The sequence below is a fragment of the Silene latifolia genome, chromosome 1 (assembly GCF_048544455.1).
Source record: "Silene latifolia isolate original U9 population chromosome 1, ASM4854445v1, whole genome shotgun sequence".
Classification (NCBI taxonomy): domain Eukaryota; kingdom Viridiplantae; phylum Streptophyta; class Magnoliopsida; order Caryophyllales; family Caryophyllaceae; genus Silene; species Silene latifolia.
Window position 1 is genome coordinate 126,401,220 of NC_133526.1, and position 8,009 is coordinate 126,409,228.

The window sequence follows — 8,009 nt, forward strand, 5'->3', positions numbered from 1 at the left end:
TAATTTCACTACACTCACCGTAATTATTGTTACTTTCATTATTGTCGCGTTAATATTAATTATTTCACTACTCCCGTTGTTTCTAGCACTCTCACTAATCTCGTTGATAATATTGTTACTTTTACTATTCAAATGAGTGATTACTATCATATACCTATATCCAATGTTACTACAATTCTTTTCTTTACTGACGAAATTACTTTTACTACTTAGGAATGCAATTTTAAGAAGATTATATATTTATATAAATATATTACATATATGTATTAAATCAAATCGAAAGAATTATGCAACATTATTTATTATGAAATCTAACTTGAATTATTTATACCCTACTTATTATATTTTTGTATGTTAAATAATTAACATCTCTATAAATCTAATAAACTATAAATAAAGTTTAACAAAATTGCATAGATTTTAAATTTAATATATATATAATTTTATGGTGATAATAATTAATACCATAAGTGTGCATGTTTATACTAATTACTTATTTTATTTTAAGGAAATTGACCATCTTCTAGTCTTCTATAAATATTTAGGAAAATTATCAGCCATTTTCTTTCTTTAAGTCTCCTTGAAATTGAGCATCTTAATTAATTATTTTATTTTAAGGAAACTGACTATCTTAATTAATTATTTTATTTTAAGGAAATTGACCATGTTTAGGAAAATTACCAAGCTTATATATAATTTAATTTTAACCCAAACTATATAATATTTGCATTGAGATCCGTTAATCGGGTCCATCACACGGTGCTATTGATTTAAAACTATATAGTATAATTAATTTGTATAACTTTCTTTAATTACATTGAAGTCCCTTGGTTTCTGGATTTAATATATAGTATTGATTTTAATTTATTAAGCTATATAATATTTAAAGTACAATATATGAAAAAAAAATATATGTTATTTTACTTTTATAAGCTCTTTTTATATGTAGCCAATTCATTGAAATTAACGGGTACAATTATACAACATAATATTGCACAATTAAATTAATATGATGTTGTAACAATAAAATAATAAAAGCTTATTTATATTTTCAATTTATATGCCTGTGTAATTTTACACGGGTCCTAAGCTAATAAGAGAGGATAACATTTACAAACGTAGTAAAAGTATAGTGATGTAATGTGATTTTTTTTTTTTTTGCATTAAAATCCTAAAATTAAAATTTAGAATTTACTTTGATGTCTAATTGTTGTTTAGGTCGTTTCATGTACTTTAAAGTTAAAAAAACAAATTTTTTCTTTTTAAATAACCAACTAGGTTTGTAACCCGTGAAATTCACTGGTTTATCTGTTTTAGTTTTGAAATTTTTATTGTATTGTTAATATTTGTTCGAGTAATTAGTTGTTGATCCATTTAAAAATATACAGTCTTGAAATACATAGAAATTAGTTAGTTAATACCTTATTTCTTTGACAACTTTGATTTATTTTTTTAAACTGAATCCTGCAATTGACAATGTGGTAGCTACTAATTTAGAGAAACTTGACAACGGAGCAATGACAAAGACGACTCATTATATATACGTGTGTTTTACTCCGCAATATAATAAAGTGAGTTTTTTAAATATTAAAAGTTGAAACCATCCGTATATAATAAATTCCGTATGGAAAAATCTTCAATGACGCCTTATAAGGTTGTAAACTCAATACCTCGGTATTGTCATCTCCAAATTATTTCCAGACCTCTCCATCAACCCTCCCATAGAAATATCTTTGAAGTCTTATCACCACGTGCATGCTTCAAATATTATTTACATCCGAAAAACATTTATTATATCGATAGAAAAATATTAGATACGATTCAACGGTATGGTCAGTATGGTCGGTATCTACTCCATGTATTACGAATTAAATTTTCATTTCAATTGCTCAATAATCTAAAAAACTATATCCCCTAAATTCGAATTCCAAAAGGTTCTTAAAGTTTTTTAAGTTCCTTATTACTATTTCAAGAATTTGATCCATCTCTTGTTATACTTATGTCCACGATCCTATATAAAAATAAAAATAGTATTAAATACTATAAAATAATCTATTCCGGTTTTGAAAAAAAAACACATAAATCTAAAAATATACGGATTAAAATTTAGAAACCATACTATTTAATATTTATCTGAAGGTTCACTTTCGCTTCCTTTTAGTACATGCCTTGATAATAGTTCATATGAAATGAAAAAGAAAAATATATGTTAGAGATGATTATACTCATGAATACAAAAATACAAATTCAAGTAGGTTGATCGGGAAAGTATAATAGTAAAATTACAAAACAATATACGCTTAATAACAAATTTAAAGAAATATTATAAGATCTCAATTTTGAGATCAACGATCATCTTATAATGGTTAAAAAAGTATAAACCACTTTAAAAAGTAAAGTAAATTTTATAGAAAAACAATCAAAAGGTGGGAGTTGGAGAAAACTTAAATTGGAAGAGGAAATGACATAATTAAAATGATTAATTATTGTCATGATGGTTCAAAAAGTAAATTGTGAAATTTTAAAGATTTTTCATTCAATTATTTGTACTTATTTATTTACCATTAATTATGAGAGTAGGTTTGTTTTTTTTTTTTTAGGAAATTATGAGAGTAAGTTTTATGTATTATTCCTGTTTTGACAAAAAACACACACATAAACTTAAAAACATACGAAGTAGAATTTAGAAATCATACTATTTAATATTTACCCCAAGGTTCACTTTCGCCTCCTTTTATTACATGCCTTGATAATAGTTCATATAAAATGAATATATATATATATATATATATATATATATATATATATATATATATATATATATATATATATATATATATATATATATATATATATATATATATATATATATATATGTTAGAGATGATTATACTCGTGAATACAAAAAATACAAATTCAAATAGGTTGATCAGGAAAGTATAATAGTAAAATTACACCACAATATATGTTTAATAACAAATTAAAAGAAATATTATACGACTTCTATTTTGAGATTAACAATCATCCATTACTTATCAGTTTCTACCTTACGTTTCTTTACCTTTAATTTTACCTCAGTTTCGTGCCTTTCGTATTTCTTCCCTCTTCAGATTACCCACGTGATGGTTTGCCTTATCTGCATTCACATACGTTTCATGGTGCTTTAAAGTTATATAAAAAAATACATTGACCAAAAGATAAAACATCAACCTGGCAAAAACTTGACAAACGAATCAAAACATTGTCACATGTAAGCCAGTTAAATTAAACCAACTGGAAAACATGAATTCAAATATAAAGCAAACGATTCATAAAACCAACAACATATCAAATTAAAATATACTTTATTGGACACAATAACAACAGCAACAATAACAACAACAACAACAACAACAATAATACTCAATATAATCAAATAAATAAATTAAACTATAAAATACAATCCACAACTTCGAAACTCATGACAAACGAGCATATTTTAAATAAATAAAGTGAATATAAACTATTATAGGTATTGTCGGTTTTATAGTCATTACACAACCATAAATTCCCATATTTTAATTTAATTTTTAATTTATTTTGTGGTATTATTAAATTAGATAATTGATTGCCGAGGATCTCAAGAGATGAATTAAATAGGACAAAATGTTAATGAAAATTATGGGTGTTGAGTAATATAAGGAGTTTTAATAAAATTATTAACATATTATATTACAAAAATTAATTAAATAGGAAAAACTTTTAATTAATTTGGTGTGTGTTAAGTATTATGAAGAGTTTTAATCAATTTATTACCATGTTTAATTAAAAAAAAATTAAATAGGAAAATGTTAATAATGGTGGGTGTTCAGTAATATGAAGAGGTGTAATTAATTTATTAACAGGTTTTATTACAAAATTTTTAAAAACAATGAATTAAATAGGAAAATGTTAATAATGGTGAGTGTTTAGTAATATGAAGAGGTTTAATTAATTCCTTAACATGTTTTATTACACAAATTTCAATTAAAATTTCAATTTTAATTATAAATTATGGAATTTATTAACATGTTTTATTACAAAAATTTCAATTAAAATGTCAATATTAATTATAAATTATGAAATTTGAAGTAAATTTGTAAGGGTTATATAAATTTTGGAAGACAATATATTTAATATATAAAATTAGTTTAAGAATAATGATAATATCCTTTCATATTATAGATATAAGTGAATTAAATTAATTTATAGATAAATGATTTAAATTAATGTCGTGTAATAATAAATTGATAATCCATGTCATATTAATTCGGGCATGTCACATTACAAATATGCAACATCACATTTAAATATGCCACGTCACATTAAATTTTAATCTAGGTGGCTTTTTGAATCCTACGTGGCTTTATCTAGATGGCGTTTATTTGTCATTTTAGGGTAGCCTTCTAAATATATTTTATAGATTTGTCAAAATAGATTTAGGCCATTTAGCCAATACGTCGATTACTCGATTCCCCAGAGGAAGGTTTTCAAGAGTCATTATTCAGTAGAGTAAGATGAGCGATGCTACCAACTTTTTCTCCGGCATTAAACGAGAGTAGAATAGAATATAACAATTTGTCACCTTTAATTAACAATGACCCGAGTTGACCTAAACCTAAATATCGACCAGGCACAATCCTAACCCAATATGACTCAATCTGCTTCAACCACATCCGTAATTGACTTGGGTGACATGACTGCCACCTCTAGTTCTTAACTAGTTTGAAAGCCCGTACTTCGTACAGGTTAATGACTTTGATTATTTTAAAACAGTTATAAAACATTATCGAATAGTTGTCTCGACCTTCAAATCCGGGTGTCACATAATTCTAAAAAAACTCAAATATCTTAGTCCCTTATGGTCTCTTGATACATACTTGATTTTAAGCATTAAGTAGCCTCTAAAACTTATTTATTTTGAATTCAAGCAAAATTTATTAAGTACTAAATTACTAATCATTATAAGTGTAAGGGAATCATGACGTTTTTATAGTCCTTACGAATAATATAAAGACGACGTGAAATTAAAGAGCCAACTCGTGCCACATTCAACAAATGGTTATATATTTTGTGTGAAACATATACCTACTCTTCAAATATCGATGATTTATTTACACATGCTATGCTAGCCATCTTTCTACGTGTTATATATGCACATAAACTGTAGAGTAAGACGGTCTCACACCGCGAGAAGGTCAATTTTTTAAGAAATTATTCGAGAAGGTCAATGTTTTAAGAAATTGATTCATTTATTATTATCATCAACGAAGTACGTAATAAAACTATCTCATAATATAAGACCATCTCACATAATAATTAATCCTCTAATTATTGATATACGGAGTTCATTCTAATGTTCTTTCTTTCACAAAACACATGTAATGTCTACCTATGGATATGGGCCACCTGCGCGCCACTCTGTGGACATCGCAGCGGTTTAGAAAGCCACGTTCGGTGACGTAGAAATGCTTTCGACCAGATCGCTTTAGATCGGTCGATTTCGTCTCGATGAAGGTCTCGAAACCATGCATAAATGTTCGGAGTCGCCACCAAGCAAAAAGCGGTGCTTGACATAGGTACTAAAGATAAGGACTCGTCCCCCTTTAGCATTCTATCGCTAGAATGACTCTCGTTGCCATGGATAAGGTTGTTCACTATCCAAAGATTCCGAGTAAGGGGTGAGGGTACGTATTGGGAAGCTCTTTAATCGAACACCCAATACCGCCCGCGTTAGCAGTTTCTACTGATCGATCGTGGTTATTTAAGTGTAAAAGTTGATAAAACGGGTAAAATGCATGAATGCGCATCCACAAGTTTAACCTAACATGTGACAATTTGATATGTCGGTTGTTTATGCAATTATCAAGAAATTGGTGTCGAGGTTGGATTCAGATTGATTTGCATGTGAAAATGGAAATTAAACATCCATTTACCAAAATTGGATTATGGCGCTTAACACGATCCATTTGTTTGAAAAAAAGTGTGTTTAAATGATAAAGTGTAAAATTTGAAATGCAAACTCGTCAATCTGATCCGTCCGCATTCGGGTCAACCGAAATCAAGATCGTCATAGACAAGTGCTGAAACGAAGCAGAAGAGTGCCAGACAGCCCCATAGAGGCGCGAGCCATAGGGTGATGCAAAAGGCTCTGCCCAGGTTTTGAAATGTGAAAACAGACGGCCTCTTGGGGCGCGATGTAACACCCCCTTCTTGCCCGACCAAGGCAATGGGAGGATGTTACCATCTCGGTTCCCGAGGTGGTGAAATCGGAGTTGCAATTAAGAAACAATATAAATAAATAAAGTATTTAGTGAATTACACAACCATGAATGAATAAATAAAGGAACGATACAACTCATGACTACTAAACTCTTCTACTGAAGTGACACTCGGCTCCAAGCCCAAAGCTTGTCTCGTATCCCACGTGACATCAAAAAAACCTGTACTTAACCTGTTCCCCATATGATCGAAAATATCATATGGATCGACACAGGCCACCCCGGAAATAGGTGACAATTATACAGACACACAACACTTCAGTTTTAATAATTAGACATACGACACAACATGATAGGTAAATATGCAATATGCCAATGATATGAATGAGACACGATTATACCATCACCACGCCGGTACCGGGACACGCCCGGACGTACCCACAACCACCGGTGCTAGAGACACACCCACGAAACCACACCTCACAACAAGGTACCGGGACACACCCAGACGTACCGGGTCCGGAAGCCAACCGGATCCCTTGCCAGACGTCGTGTCTCAACCACACGAGTCCCTCCGTACTCAAGTCATTAATGTGCACATCCCTCTTGAAGTGAGAAGCTCCAAAAGGCGACTCAAGCGGAAGACGATCTCCTAACCGCCTTCTGTCTCCTCAATAACTACTAATCAATCACAAGCCGACATATACTCCAATATACATGACAAGCCCAATAAATGCAAGACACTACATATATTTGGGCTACATGTCATCTAATAATTGGCTCCAACTTTCTTGTTGGTCTTTGGGCCAAAATCAAAGGCAAAAAAATAACTGGGATAAGAGGAGTATATATTTTGAGATTTAAAGGCAAACAAATGTTTGATACGACACCTCATGGTTTGCCTATTGTCTATCACTATACGGCGGATGATGTTGACAATCATAATGATAATGGTATTTTTTAATGGAATTGCTGCTCGGGGGGAGATGATTTGGTTATTAATATTGAATATTCCGACTCCTCTTCGTCTTATGTGCCGGTCCCTACAATGGTTATTAATAATTATGAATCTGAAAGTTCTGTTATGGGGATTGCGCAAGAAGCTTTACCACCTGGTTCATCGGATTTCTCGGCAGGGGATACTAATCTTCTTCAATTGAACCTGGGGATGTCTAATGCTGCTGATAATGGGGCTAATTGTAACACCCGCGATTTTAACTTAATGGGTAACTGTAACACCCCCTTCTTACCCGGCCAAGGTAATTAGAAGATGTTACCATCTCGGTTTCCCGAGGCGGTAAATCGAAGATACAATCAAGAAACATTTATTATAAATAACAAGTTTAGTGATTACAAACCATGAATTAATAAATAAAAGAATACAACTCGTGACTACTATCTATGTTATCTATCAACTATCCAAGTACACGACTCCAAGTCCAAAGCGCGACCCAAATCCCGATCACGCCAACAACCAAAACCTATACTTAACCTGCTCCCCATATGATCGTAAATATCATATGGATTGACACAGGCCACCCGGAAATAGGTGACAATTACACAAACACAATAAACGTCAGTTTCAATAAATAAAGTGTGACACGACTCGAGTGTGTGAATATGCAACATGATTATGATATGAGTGACATGCTATCATACCACCGCCACCACGGTAGAGGGACGCGCCCAGACATACCAACAACCACACTGGTATTGGGACACGCCCAGACATATCAACAACCACAAACAGGTAACGGGACACGCCCAGAC